Source organism: Neodiprion lecontei, chromosome 5 (genome assembly GCF_021901455.1).
Source record: "Neodiprion lecontei isolate iyNeoLeco1 chromosome 5, iyNeoLeco1.1, whole genome shotgun sequence".
Classification (NCBI taxonomy): Eukaryota; Metazoa; Arthropoda; class Insecta; order Hymenoptera; family Diprionidae; genus Neodiprion; species Neodiprion lecontei.
Genome location: NC_060264.1, coordinates 7497219 through 7513260, shown reverse-complemented (window position 1 = coordinate 7513260; position 16042 = coordinate 7497219). Strand labels below are relative to the sequence as shown.

The window sequence follows — 16042 nt, the reverse complement described above, 5'->3', positions numbered from 1 at the left end:
AACCCGCGATTATCGCACCCTGTACGTATATCTATAATTCCGGCGTTTCAATTATTGCATACTCTAATCTAATCAAGCACCTCGCCGGAGACATTGTCATAATTCAGTTAATTACACATCGTAGGAGACATTCGACTGGCGGGTATTATTATATCCCGCGGATCGGAGTTCGACTAAGCCGATCGGGTAGACGATTTACCCCCAAAGGAAGGGATATTTTTTTAAAACATCTTGAGGAAGTTGGTTTGCTTGGAATCGATGCTTTTTTATTGATCTTATTGCTAGGTAAATGTACGCTCAATGTTTGTCGAATTATTATCATCGTTATTTAAGCCAGACGATCGTGATATGAAAAATATAAAAATCCACGACACTGGAATCGATGACAAAATTTGTGTTCAATTTATCAGCGGAAGAGATTGTTAAAAATCGGTTCGATTTCGGTCGTTTTATTGAAAAGAGTGCATCTTACCAACACACCTAAATAACTTTTTATCATCATGTCGGCATCGTTTGTTTGTTAATTCAAAAATATCCTCTTTTGATATATTATTGTTGGGCAAAATGCAACGGTAATTAATAATATATAGATAACGGTCGCTAATTTAATCGCATAGGTATACGTGCGCGGATATGTGCAGTAATTGCAGATTTTTACCGCTCGGGAAAACTCATTACCGCGGATTCGTAGTGCGGAATTTGATTTTCATCGATTCGTGAATGACGGGAACGAGAAGCGCGATTTGTAGACGTAGCGATATCGGAGTTTGACTTCATTTTGCCGGTTGATCAAAGAACCAAAAGGAAATAAAAGTCCTGAGGGTGGGGGTGAATATATATACAAAACGAACGGAAGACAGGAGGATTACAATATCAAAGTTTAAAAGGTGCGGAAAACTGTTTTATACAATGAGAAAAATTTCATTTTTTACAGTGACTAGAAAAATTCGGTAAAATAGGTACCGTTAAAAAAACTGTTTGAATATTGTTGGAATTAGGAAAAACGAGGTACGCGTAACCATTTTGCGCTATCGTCGATCCTTTTTTGGTAATTGCAAGGCAAAATCAGTTTGCGAGGTTTACTCGACTTTTTTAGTTAAACAAGCCTTTAAAGTCAATTTATCGTTGCACGAGCGTTAAATTTTTGCAACAGTTGCAAGAAAATATAGCAACAGCCCAGTAAACATGAGCCGGTTAAAATGTGGTTGAAGAAACGTTAAGGTCGTATAATTATGGTATAGGTAGAAAATATTACCGTGTTCGATATACGGTAATTTTTCAGTAAAATATTAATCGTTGTCTCTCCACAAATATTATACGATTTTCATTACACGTACATTTAAACAACGGTTTCTAGACTAATAATCAACGTTTTGTTTACTAGTTCAATTGCTAATTTAAATTCGTTAAAAACCGGTATATTTATAGATATTAAAATACAAATTTTCTACGTTTCATCGTCAACGTTTTGTTGTGGTAAGCGAGATTCGTAGTATAAACGTGTGGTAAAACCGTTTATATTTCTAGTCTTATGAACAGTTAATATACATGTTTTATTCCTTCACCGGTAACACAAGTTTAACGTTTAATTCACTGCTTTTCTACAACATTTAAACAACGGTTTCTAGACTAATAATCAACGTTTTGTTTACTAGCTCAATTGTCAATTTAAATTCGTTAAAAATCGGTATATTTGTAGGTATTAAAATACAAAATTTCTGCGTTCCATCATCAACGTTTTATTGTGGTAAGCGAGATCCGTAGTATAAACGTGTGGTAAAATCCATTATATTTCTAGTCTCATGAACAGCTAATATACATATTTTATTCCTTCACCAGTAACACAAGTTTAACGTTTCGTATAGTTACCATACCTTGCCAATATGTTCTCATTAATTGTTTAATAATTAAGTCAATACACTTTTGATCTACTGATCACATGTAATACGTGAAAATTACGTCGTACATAGACTTGTCATATCGATACACAGAATTATATACCTACTCGGGCCGAAACGTAAACAAGATTTGTTTCGTACCTTTCTGACCTTCATATCCAAGAATACTACCCTTTTCAACATAGTGAGGGCAGGAATCAACTTTTACATCATTTACTTACATATTGCGATGTTTGAATTTGGAACTATAATCATTATATTCAAGTTTTTCTCATGTTAGCAGTGACTAAAATTCAACGTTTTGTTATCCTCCTCAGCACGTTCTTCTGATTACCTTAAATTTTGTAAACAACTGGTCATTCGATTTCCAATCTTTTTTTTCATTCGATAAACTAGTAAGTATCATCAAAAATATGAAAAAATTCAGGTGACATAACACTAGAAGTGATAATTTTATTCTACGTAATATTGTAAAGTAGAACAATATGTTACCTCCATTTTTTCAAATTCTTTTCCTTGTGTTATTGTTAATTCCCTAACATAGGAAAAAAAGTTGAAAAATCGATGAACAGATTTTTTTACAAAGGTCACCAAGAAATTACGTAGTTGAGCATATAAGTGCATCCCTTCGCGGCGTCTTTATTAATTGTAAAACATACGTTTTCCTATACCATAATGTATATATTGGAATAACCCATGCTAGGAAAGCGAGTGGCCGTAGATGAAGCTCGTGTACCATGGATGTTACATATACGTATAATGAGCGCATGTGTCAAACGACAAGCGGTCGCGAAGAATCGAGAATGTCCGAGCGTGAAATACTCGCGCCTCTTCTTCTGCCTCTGATTGGCTCGCTAGGTCAGCGTGTTGTAACTCGTACGGTTCCTGCACGCTGAGAGCCGAGGACGACGCGTCAGAATGCCCCCCCCCCACCGTTCGCGAAGGCTCTCAGCTCACGCGATCAGTGAATCAGTCTAATTTGACCAACTTCCGAGGTCAGTGCACGTCCGTGTTTATGTGAGCCTTCATAAGCTGGTAAGTACAAATGTATTTTCTATTTGGAAAAATTTATCACGATGATTCAATACAGACGAAAATGACAATACAGGCGTAAATAACCTGACAATAAAAAGAAGAAACAAATACTTTGTGATTGCGTCGTACTTGCTTTTGAACGTCGCCGAAAGGATGTAGGCACAATAGAATTGCTTGTAGATAATGCTATAAGAAGCATGTCTATGGTATGGAATATATACTGATTGCAAATAGAAGCCGCAGATATTTATTGTTAGCTTCATTCTTACTTGTGCAGGCATCGTTTTTCTTTTATAAGGTTATCCAGTGAAATAGATCGCTAACACATACGTATCATGTACGAATGAACGATCATTTAGTGGCTGCATCTTTTCCCAATAAACACACAGTGGTTGAAATGATATATAATAGACCTGTCAAGACACGTTGAGAGAACGTTGAAATGGCACATAAAGATTATTCTACCTAGAATACAGGTGTTAAATACTATGTATTTTCAGGTATTTGACGGATTAGCAGTGATATCGAGGAAGTGAATGCTCCAGCTGCGGTCGAATAATAATTAAAACTTATGCGTACTGCGTACCTAGACAACGCTTTCTATAGCGTCTGTGTTCTTTTTTGAAATAATGTGCCAATACTTTTTATTATTTTACTTTGTCAGGATTGTGATTTTTTACCTAGTCCCGAGATGAAAGTTAACAATTTTCCTCGTTAGGGTATAATCATTGTATGATTATTTTGTTTCATGTTTTATTTGTTATCAAACCTCTTGTATCGGATATAAGTTTTTGTTTGTTCATGTTCACTTAATTTTACTATTTGCTATACTTCTATACTCTTGTGAGTACATCTGTACAATTGAGGTATGCGTATATGTAAAAGACTGTATGTTTATTTATACATCCCAGTCAACATTCACACAGTTACATCGTTGGCATAATAAAATGTCCGCATCAACGATACAGACAAACTGGTATATAAAAAACTACTGTTATGTTTCGGATACATTGTTAAAGCGGATATTTCGATACGTGTGCAATGTAACTATTGTCATTGTTGCCTTGGATGAAAGTACCTTATAATAAATATATATCATGTTTCGCAAAGGTGTGTGCTTTATCTCATTTAGTTGTCCTGTATTTCTCATAAGAATACATAGGTGTGGATGTAAAATAATTAATATCATTTAATTGGTGCAAGTTACCATTACTGAAATAGCTAAGAATGTGAGCGTTGCTGTATCATCTAACCCCTGAGATAAGTCCATATTGACCATACAAGAAGCTTTTAACAGCTTGTGTATTAATATAGTACATGAAAAATTATACCGAAAACATATTCTCAAGTTGGTTGTTACACGTTTATCGGAACCGCGTGATATTCGATTAAGTGTATTCAATTAAACGTATAATAATTGTTTACGGATATCGTTTTTACGTTAAATCAACACACATTAAGTACGTGTATTATTATGAAAAAAATTTTCCAATGAACACGCTTATTAAACGTGTTTGAACCACGAAAAATGGTGGCTATAACAGGTATATATTAAACGTCTACGTTAACATTTAAATTGCGTTCTTTCATACTTGTTTCATTACGTTTCTGAAAACCGTAATTTCGACGTTTACTTCAACCGTGGAATATCCGGATCATAATCACTAACAGAAAACGTTGATGAGCGCAGTAGAAAAAACCTATATCAGGGCGGACATTTTTCACGAGAAAAAACGTATGTGCTGAACGATTATTCAACTATATACAACGTTATTTTTCGACGTATTTCTTACGATTTATTTACCAGCAATGTTTATTGGGAGTGATCGTAATAAGAAAGAATAGTAACGGATGCTAGACTTTCCGGTAACGGCTAGGAAACTAATTTTCACTTTCTACCTAGAACTATATTTTTCGATCGTGGCAAAAAATGAAAATAGTCAAGGACTGAGCGGTAACTGGAACTAAAAATTTCTCTCAGTATAGAATTTGAAAAACATGGAAAGCCAAAATATAGGTAGAAAAATTTTGCATGTTCTGATTATCGAGACTGCACGTTTCCATATTTTGACTGTTTCATAATTCAACTTTCTACATTCTAAAACGTTATAAAATTCATGGTCACGTTTTTTAAAATTCGATATCGCAACTCTTCTGTTTTCTAATCTTTCTACAAACTTTACGAGATCAAATTTCACAATATTAACGTGACGTTCCATTTTTATGAAAAACTAGCCATTCGCGAACCTCAGGATTGTCTTAAATTCCATAAATCGTGTCACCAAAGCAAAATGTAACACTGCATATTTTACAAATCCTAAAACGACTCGAAACTCGTCGTTTCAAAGTTGCAACAAGTTAAGCGGTGAGCTGACCAGCCATCAATAATAATACATTTTTTTTTAAATCACCCATCGAGTATAAAATGTCCAATAAATTGACAAAACATTACATTAAATTAAATTTATCTACTAAATTTTTTCATATTTTCGTTCCAGTACTCGCGCAATTCGGATCGGTGTTGCAGGGACAATACGAGGGGTGTTTAAAGGGTCCGAAAATACTGTTTGAAGAGACGATTACAGGTTCAGAAGGCTGGCGAACCCTTCTCAACTCAACCTTTCGAATCCCGACAGTTCTGCAGACATTTCCAGGGATCGCATAAATTCCGGCGTAGAAGATGCTGGCGAGTCGAGTCGTTCTCCGCATTGATAATTGCGCGTCCGACTAGCCGTCGGCCAATTAGCCGATTCGCAAAAGCTTATTAATTACGCTCGTAAGTCGCACCTGCCACGCCGCAGGACGGATTCCCCCTCTTACTCCGGTCCTTTCCATTTGTCCACGTCTGAATTACCGATACGTTTCAGAGCCGAGATTTTGCCGCGGCTTGCAGCCTCCGAGTCCGGTTTTGACAGCTCTGACGCATCGCGGCGAGTGTGAAAATATCCGTATTACACAGAGAGATATGTAAATCTTATATATATATATTTATACATGGAATGACAGAGTTATAAAGCGAAAAGTAACGGAGTATTGGTACGACATGTGTCCGCGTTAAAATAGTAACCGAATTACACCGCGTTGTGCTTAGGGGGTGAAAAATCGCCCCCGTTATGCCGCTGCGTAAACGGAAGTCAAAGCGGCCGATTTTTATTTTCTCCATTTTTCGACGTTGCGGGCTTTTATGAAACGCGCTTTTTTTTAGTCGCCGATCGTTTCTTTCATTTCCTATCGTTGTACGCGTTTGTACGACTGATAAGATCGAATTAATATAAAAATATTTTTTCACGGATTATATGCCCGGAAAAGGATGGATTTGTCCTGGGATTTACTTTTTTGGCTTCGATTCGAGAGCTTAACGACTCCGGTTTTACTTTTTCAAAATACCATTTTCAAGCTCAAATTTATTGAAGGTTTTCAGCGCACCGTTTTATACGACGATCAAGTTCGTGCACGAATTGGAAAATATAATCTGGTAACATGAGTTATCGTGCCAAATTTGAACAATTTTGACAAAAATTCCAGTCACCGTAATCTTGCGTTGAAAAATCGTTGGTTTCTTTCAAGTTTCATGGCTGCACTGAGAGAAATTTTTACTTCCCGTTACCGCTCAGTCCTTGACTATTTTCATTTTTTACCTCAACCAAAAAATACAGTTCTAGGTAGAAAATGAAAATTAGTCGGAAAATGGTTACGCGTATCTCGTTTTTCCTAATTCCAACAATATTCAAACAGTTTTTTTCAACGATACCTGCTTTACTTAATTTTTCTAGTTACTGTAACAAATGAAATTTTTCTCAGTGTGCAACTATTCAAAATTTGAAAAATGTATAAAATTGAATTATCGATAGTTTGGAATATCGGAAATCCAAATTACCGCCAAGATTTCGTTGAACCGTTTTATACACTAGGGTGTAGAATAAGCGAATATGGTATATTACATGCCTGTAGATAGCAGCTATTGTCTGTCCTCGATATCTATCTATATCAGCTGCTGCTAAATTCGGATGAATAATCGCAGCCTCCCGGATACAATCTCGATACTATATCCGCAATAACCGTTTACAAAGTCAGAATTATGACCGTAATTATTTCCCGCGTTGTAACGATAAAGCTACACACACGGGGCGGGGTTGAAATTCCGAATTTGAAAAGTTACGAAAGCGCCAAATCCAGAGTTTTTTGGTGGCGAAAGTTAAACCAATGAAATCAAACTTTAACCAAATATCAAAGTTGGGAATTTGCACTTACCTCTCGGATTAAAATTGCGCTTCAACTCGCCCTTCCGCTGTCTCTCTATCTCTTTCTCTATTTCCCTCTTCAGGGCGATTATTTGTATCCTATCGTCGCCATTTAACACCTTATCCACTTATTTCCACTTTTTGTTTCCGTTAAAAGAATAGAGAGAAAAGAAAAAAAAAAAAACTCGAGGGTAATTATCCAAGTCTTACCTTAAAAAAAAAGGTGTCTAAAACACGCCACCGAGTCGAGTTCACAGATTTTCATGTTTGCGATTACTCCCGTTAAACGATTGTTTGTAAAATAAAAATAAAAGAAGAAGAAAAAAAAAAAATTGAAAAATAAACAAATAATTACATTCACAAACAGGACGTGGCGAATTATATCGAAACTTTATCCTAGCGCCGGTTTATATCTTGAAATTAATTATTCTCAAACACGTTATTTGTCACAGAAAATTTCGTCTCAGCTGTGATTGTCGATAAAAAAAAAATAAATAAATAAAAAAAATAAAAAAATCACGACACCATGGGAAAAACTGTTCTTCCTACCGATATCGTTTCGGAAAGCTTTTGCCGCGTGCCGTTTTTACTTTTTCACCGCCGTTGGGATGCGTGCCCGATATAATCGCACGTGTCCAACACAATTATTAGCCTTTGTCCCGTGTTTGATAAATGGACCGCCGCATATGGCGCTTCGCGCTCGACTGCGAGAAGAGATTTTCTCCACCATCCTCTCGGCCGTATCTTCTCCCACCGTGACTCCCCCTCGATCCGTGACGTCATTCATTCGCTATACGCAAGCCCGACGATTTGTGTTTGTGCGAGTAGCGTACAGAGGACCAGATACAACGTATACGCGTGTCTGTAATGTGTAATGTGTGGGGATGAGAGGACGAGGTTGTTTAATATTCGGGGAAATCTGACGAATCGGATAATTTATTCCACCTTACACCGCGTATTAACGCGTGACGCCCTAAGTCTGATACCTAAACCTAAACCCACCACCACCACCACCCCTTCACCCCATCTGTCGGCTTGCCAAAACTTTACTACACCACTTGTAATTTTCTTTATTTCGTCGTTTATACTTTTCACCATTCACCGACAAGCTACGGGGTGTGTTTTTATCAATTTTATACCGTTACTGTTAATCGATTGTTTGTAACGAAGCCGAAAGTATTGAAAGAGATTGAAAAATTTTTTTTACCGTCGTTATTGTGAGGTGAAAAAAAATCAGTCAAACGGGTGAATGAATTTTTTTTTTTTTTATACACGTCGATTATGTTTGATTGGAGCGTGTATAAAAATATGACGAAATCAAATTTTTCCAACGCAATAATGCAAAGATATTTCGATTCGTTAATTGACAAATGATTCAACGATTACAAATAATTACCTCACACCTTCATTTTGTGTATATATTCAATTGTTTTTCATTAAATTTTCGCAATAACACCGACATTCCCATTCCCGTGAAAAATATACATTACGATCATATTTGCATAGTCGGATTACTATAATCGGTCTCTCCTTTATGAGTCAAAAGCGGGGTGAATATCGCTGCATTACGGCTGAAAATTTACACTTCTCCTATCGAAAAGATTACACCAATGAATCAAACGGACGGTGAATGGAGGAAATGAGTTAAAAAAAAAAAAACAAAAAAAAAAAAAAAAACGACACAACGTTTTAGATAAAATCAGCTCGTTCGAACAAATAATGGACGAATGTTTGTGTAATTCTTTTTTTTTTTTTTTCAAAAACTATTTTCACTTTCAATTTTAATTTCTTACCAGCGATTTCTCCGCCGTGATTCATTGCTAGCTCGTTACTTCCTATTGTGACGATCGTTAGGGTGCTCTTCACGTGTGAATAGACGTATGCGGAGTGAGCATCGATCATAGGGCCAATAAAGAAGAAAGATGAAAAAAAAAAATGAAAAAAGAAAAGGAAAAAAAAAGAACGGTGAAAATCGTTTGGTATACAGGCATGTTACTTATCCCAAGGCGTTAAATACCGGTCTCATATTTAACCCCGAAGGTAGTTCTGTACCACTGTTACATATCTACCGTAGAATTCTACCGAATCGTATTATTAAAATCGACATAAATATCACGAATATAAAAGTAAATTTGTGGCGTCGTAGTTCGAGGAGAGGAACGAGATGAAATTCTAAAAAACAAAAAAAAAAATAAAAAAAAAAAAGAGAGAGAGAAAGAAAACCTAAATTTCATCGGTTTTGCGGAATATACTTATATGTATTATATACTTATAATACATGTATCTGTATAGATTTCCACAAATATTGAGGAGTCAGGATGGTAACTACGTAAGTTCGTCCCGTAGAGCCAATAAGCGAGTGCAGTGCTCGATTTGAGGATATATATATATATATGTATATATGTGTGTATATACATATATATATACACAGGAGCCTGAGAAAACTTTGCAGGCGAAACTTTGCCGCTCGAGCGGAAACCTTTTTTGTTTCTTTTTCTTTTTTTTTTCTTGCTCTTTTTTCTTGCGTTCTTCCTCGTACCGTCTTTTTTCTTTCTCTCGTTTACTCTTTATCTGTTTTACCCTATTTTCTCCCCCGCTTCTTTTTCCTCGTATTTTTCTTCTTCTTCTTCTTCTTCTTCTTCTTCTTGAGTTAGAAATAGAAGATCAGGAAAAATAGCCAAAATTCAAGGGGAACCGTGACGTTATCTCTCTCTCTCTCTCTCTCTCTCTCTCTCTCTCTCTCTCTCTCTCTTTCTCCGTCTCTTACTCTCTTTGCGCTTTCGAATCGTATGTACTTTGAACCGCCAACTGTCCGAGGCACCTGTCAACTCGACCCTTGAGCCCTGAAAAACAGCAACCGGCACTGCCGTCGAGGTTTTTACTGAAAAAAAAGATCCCTTGCCGACCGCTTGGCCATTGTACCGAATGCGTGTGCCATCCGTTCACCATTAAAATAGAACTGCATCGCAGCGGGCCTCTGCATGGTTGTTGTGTCCGTAAGGGTGGAATTGTGTATCGGCGGGGATAACTTTGGCTTTAAAGATAAAAGGCGAGCTCTTGCAACGCGTTGTGAACAATGTAAAGCCAGAAGCACCGGTATACAGGTTTTTGACATTGCTCTTCGAACTGATAAAAAGGCAAAATATGCCATTTGGGGAAAAGAAATTAAACATCGTTGCAATGTTTTGAATAATTTTAGTCGTTACTTCGGTACCAAATGTGAGATGATTGTGTAATATTGTGTATCCGTCAACTGTGCGGAAAAATTGTATCGAGGATAATATTGCGGAACTGTTAAATGTACGTAAAAGACAGACGCCCGTCTCTGTGAAACCCTTGAAAACAGTCGGTGCGTTCTGGCATTTAGATTCTTCGACGCATCGCCACGGCCACGGTGTGAAAACCACACTTATGTAATTACGTGGGAATGCTCGGGGATCTATCGCGGCTTAAAAGCTCTAAATACAGATCAGACTCGGGCGGTGATGTATGGCCCAAATTTGAAAGAAGGGAAAATCGAAGCGAGTTATTTCTCGATTCCCGCCCGTTTGGTGAACAATTTCTTTTACGTAACGCGAGCATGTTTTACGCGCTTTTCCATGCTCGTTTTTCATACACAAAGTACACGTTTCTATGACGGTAAAGTGAATCCGCGAATGCGCATGCGCGGAGTACAGAAAACACCGCTTTTATGTCCTAGGAGTTGAAAGTTGTCTTTTCCGCACTTCCGCGCATGCGCTGTAGCGAACAAATCTGACATTACGCGACCCTAACCTCAATTTCGTGCTTCGTTAGAAAAACGTGTAACATACTCCTGTTATGTAAATAATCGTATGCAACAAAGAGTCAACGATATTTTTGCTGCCAGTATTTGCAATATTCGTCATCGGCTCACCTACGATTCATATTGGAAACTCACGCTCGGTCCGAAAAGACCGTATTAGCCTAAAAAAAAGTGAACCTGATCAATAAAGACCAATTACTATTAACGTATCGATTACAAAAATTCCCTATAATTAATTTCCCGAGAAAGAAACATGGAAAAAATTTCTAGGCGATCGAACAAGAAAAAAAAAAAAACACGAGCAAAAAAACCGCGTTTCCGTTTCCAAGGTTTTAATTCAAATAAGCTGTCCAAACTCACCCACGGATCTCCAAAAACTCGAAATAAAAATCCCGTGGACAAAATTGTTTTACAGTACCTACCAAACCGCAGACCCACCTAGCGATTACTTGTTACGAAGAAACTTTACAAGTTGTGTAAAAAAGTGTAACTTCCCACACGGCACGAAATATGTCAGAAATATTTCCGAAATGTTACAACATTTCAGATTCATTACATAATTTCAGGAATATTTCTGAAATGTTTCTGAAATATGTCAATTGCAATATAACATTCCCAATATTTCGGAAACCTTTCAGAAATATTTCAAATGCAATATAACATCACTGGTACCTTCGAAACGTTTCAGAAATATTTCAAATGCAATATAACATTTTCGATATTATAAATATATTTCAGAAATATTTCAAATGTAATATAACATTTTCGATATTATAAATATATTTCAGAAATATTTCAAATGCAATATAACATCACTGGTACCTTTAAAACGTTTCAGAAATATTTCAAATGCAATATAACATGTTCGATATTACAAATATATTTCAGAAATATTTCACATGCAATATAACATTCTCGATATTATAAATACATTTCAGAAATATTCCAAGCGCAATATAACATCACCGGTACTTTCGAAACGTTTCAGAAATATTTCAAATGCAATATAACATCACTGGTACCTTCGAAACGTTTCAGAAATATTTCAAATGCAATATAACATTTTTGATATTATAAATATATTTCAGAAATATTTCAAGCGCAATATAACATCACCCGAACTTTCGAAATGTTTCAGTAATATTTCCGTTTATGTGTGTATACATATGTATTTTTCATAAAATTTGTCATTTTTCAAATTTTCCATAATGGACACGTGCATAAAGTTTTTCAATATTTATACCTTTCATAAAGTTATGGATCTTTAATGATTATGCATACTGAGCTACGTCCAGTCAAGAAGACCGAAGTGAAGATTTTTTGACGGAATACGAATTGGGCGTCATAATTCTCATTTGTCTTGTTGAATCTACCAATTTTCTCGAACAACATCTCTTAAGGGACAACACCACTGTGACGGCTTCAAAAAATCGATTTTTTGAAAACCATCTAGAAAAATCTAGAATACATTTAAGAATAGAATGCCGTTGGTCCCAGGTCGAAAAAATAATTATTTTGGGAGATATAGGAGATATGGGAGATGCCAAAGGGACTCGTGAGAACGGGTCCGAAAGTGTGGTCCACACCGAATGCGTGTTTACTTTAAAACCAGTATAACATTGACCAGATACTTCCAAATTCCAATGTTTAGAATATTCAAGTATTGGACGTGGTGGTTTCGAACGCCTTAAACGGATACATATAAATATTCGTTATTTACGTCTGAACTATATAAGAATAAACAAGCAGTGTTTATATTTTAACTAAACAATTCATCAATAATTAACATTCCTTTTTGATTCCTGGGTGACCGGTTTACACTAATTGTAATATTATAATATTTATTCACATTCTTATTCTACGTATATGTTTATTAAAATTACCGTCGTACTTATATTAATTCAAATTAACGCGCCTTATTTATTCGCGTTTTATCCGCGAGGAAGCGCTGAAAAACCCTAAAAATATGGCATCACGTCGCATACTCGAGCGCGAGTGTCGAGCGTCGCGCGCCAATTTTTCGCGCATCACCGTCGCGCAGCGTCGTGCACTCTTCCATCCTTCATTCTCGAGCTTTCTTGTTCTTTCGCACCGCGTTTCACAGGTCGTTAGATACCACGGATCTCTTGAGAAAATTACAGAAACCCACGTGGCAAGAAAAGTGGATATTTGGTAAGTAAATGTTTAATTTCCAATAAATGTGTAGAGAATTAGACCAAAAAATATCCTTAGCTACTTGGCATAATTACATATTTACGTGCATATTTGCTATGTACGCGGTTCTGCAGTTTGCTTGCTAAATCGGCTATCCTTGGCCACCACGTGTTGAATGGTATGCAATTGAAATACCGGCTTATGTGTGAACAGAAAGTACTATACTGCTTATAATTTTTTGTCAAGCTGTGAATTAAATAAAATAATTACGATCGTTGACTTCCCAACTATGAAACATCTATAATATTAAATCTTTTTATAGTTTACTCAACAAGGTTATTTCCTAACCGCAGTTGACCTCTCACGAGTGAGTACTCGTTTGATTTTCCCCCTTGATGGAAAATCACACGATACGGCATAATTGCCTTATGCAGTATTAAATTATGCATATTCCGATATTCGTATAGTGTCGCGATTTATTAATAAAGGCTAATTTTAATTTATACTAAATTGTTGATCAATTGAAACTTGAAGATACGCCGAACGTTATCAAACTTCGGTTTACTTTTCACTAGTTAATTACTGATTGAGGCCTGTATATTCAAAACTGTACGTTTTTAACATTTTAACTATAATTATTATAGGATATTATTATGCATTATAATTATTTTTCACGCTATACATATAGACGGGCCCTAATGAAACACTTAGTGTATCTCGCTGGCCCAAATAGAACAAGGCTATTTCATAAAAAGCTGTATAAGGCATGTACAGAGCTCTGTATATACGTCCTATGTCAGCTTCAGTTTTATGCACATTCCTATCATTGTTGATTATAAAATAGCAGAATATACCCTCACAAAACATTCTGCTTATACGTTATTTCAATCTGGCGTATACCACCTTGAGCCTCGTGTAATCTAGCTTTAGTTAGAAAGATATCAGACTAGGTGGAGACCGCCGATCAGTAATTACATGTTATTTGCTTTGAATCACACTCATGTATTTACAACTAAATCTTGAAACATCTGTAATAATTGCAGGAAAAGGTTGAGCAGCTGACAGTCAACTGTGTATTCGAAATATACAACATACGTTTTAGGTAAGACTATTATTAACCAATCATTTAGTTTATGTTTGATCAAATGATTGGGTAACCAGCTACCATTCGATTGGCAATCACACTAATCTAATATCAATAGTGGCATGACGTCCATATTTTCAGTGTATATTTTATGTTAAACAACTTAACTTTGCAGTCAACTGTATAGTAGACCCTGACAAACATTAGTTCTCAGACTGTATTCAGAATAAACTTTTATTTTCCTGCACATCAAATGAGAAATTATTGACTGACCTTTTGTTATTCAAAGTTTTATGTTTGCAACATTGAATATTATACTTGTATTATTTATGATATTTGATTTCAGAAAATGACACGTAAAAGAAAAAGTATCGACTGCTATTCAGATAGACATAAACGTCGACTCGTTGAACAACAAACTAAATTAAGTATTATTAGAATGAAGCACGTTAAGCACGTAAAGTACGAAATGTAAAGTCGTGAACCAAACGCTTTTTTTAAAATATACATGAAAATAAGTATAGTTTTTTCTCGGTTTAAACTTATTATTATAATATTATAATAATTAAATTATTTTTAAATCAATAATGCATATGAAAATATAGGTTATAATAATTAAGCTGATACAGGGCAGTCTTTTGCTATACACCATATTTACTAGTATAGTAGTAATTATACATAGTAACATGTACTACGTGTATTACGTAACATTTCTTTGTAAATATTGTGCAGAGCAAAAGACTGCCCTATATCAGCTTAATTATTATAGCCTATATTTTCATATGCATTATTGTTTCCAAAATAATATAATTATAATAATATAACGATAAGTTTATATTGAGAAGAAGACTATACTTACTTTCATGTATATTTCAAAAGAAGCCTTCGATTCACGACTTAATATGGACATGACTCTGTACGATTTTATAATGTATTTGAAAATAAATAACTTTGTAAGATACCTATATAATTAATCATTTTACTCAGATTCAGGACTTTCTTTATTACCTGAAAGATTTTTGAAATGTATTGTGGAATATATCAGAAATATTTTCACTATATCTTTCGGAAATGTTTCAGCAATATATCAGTCACCATTTTCAGATATATCGCTGAAAAATTTCTGAAATATATCGCGGAAATATTTCTGACATATTACCGAAATGTTTCTGACATATTTTTGACATATGTCAGCTATAAAACGTTAGTTATATATGCGGACATGGACATATTTCTGACATATTTCTGAAATGTTGCAATGGAATATAACATGTTTCTGATAAGACATTTCTGAAACATTTCTGAAATATATCGCGGAAATATTTCTGACATATTACCGTAATGTTCCTGACATATTTCTGACATATGTCAGCTATAAAACGTTAGTTATATATGCGGACATGGACATATCTCTGACATATTTCTGAAATGTTGCAATGGAATATAACATGTTTCTGATAAGACATTTCTGAAACATTTCTGAAACATATTGTGCTGTGTGGGTTGGCGCGATAGCGATTCGAGGGATAAGAAGAAACTCGAACTCGTACCGTTAAGGGCAACGATAAATTCCGAAAGTAAATCTGCCCCTTGCTTCGCACACATAGAGAAACACTATTCCAGTACTGCTAAGCTGCACTGCGGCACATCTATCTATACACACGTACACCTACAAAGTACACGTCGCACATGCAATGAAATTGCCATTTGGTGCACCAGATTTCCTCTTCCTTATTCCTCACACACACACATATATACATGTGTGTAGCAGCGTTTCGTGCCGGGAATATAATTTATCGGAGTTGGAATTTTCCCGCCGGATTCGAGAATGGAGGGAGGGTCAGAC

The 16042-nt window shown here is 35.6% G+C and overlaps 1 protein-coding gene and 2 long non-coding RNA genes across 3 annotated transcripts in view; 2 read left to right on the top strand and 1 right to left on the bottom strand.

Annotated features, from left to right (window-relative positions):
• LOC124294511 overlaps window positions 1-7852 on the bottom strand; it is a 35716-nt gene extending 27864 nt beyond the window's left edge. Inside the window, exons 1-2 of the mRNA XM_046739897.1 lie at window positions 7765-7852; window positions 7185-7401 (exon numbers count right to left, since the gene is read on the bottom strand). The gene's annotated coding sequence lies outside the window, so the exon portion shown is untranslated. The remainder of the gene's footprint in view (window positions 1-7184; window positions 7402-7764) is intronic.
• Window positions 2303-4042, top strand: LOC124294512. The gene is made up of 2 exons (XR_006904390.1): window positions 2303-2933; window positions 3434-4042. It is a non-coding gene; the product is annotated as an uncharacterized LOC124294512 (long non-coding RNA).
• Window positions 7853-12978: 5126 nt separating the features above from the next.
• LOC124294462 lies at window positions 12979-15113 on the top strand. Its single transcript, XR_006904330.1, has 3 exons — window positions 12979-13130; window positions 14156-14214; window positions 14543-15113. It is a non-coding gene; the product is annotated as an uncharacterized LOC124294462 (long non-coding RNA).
• The last annotated feature ends 929 nt before the right edge of the window (window positions 15114-16042 follow it).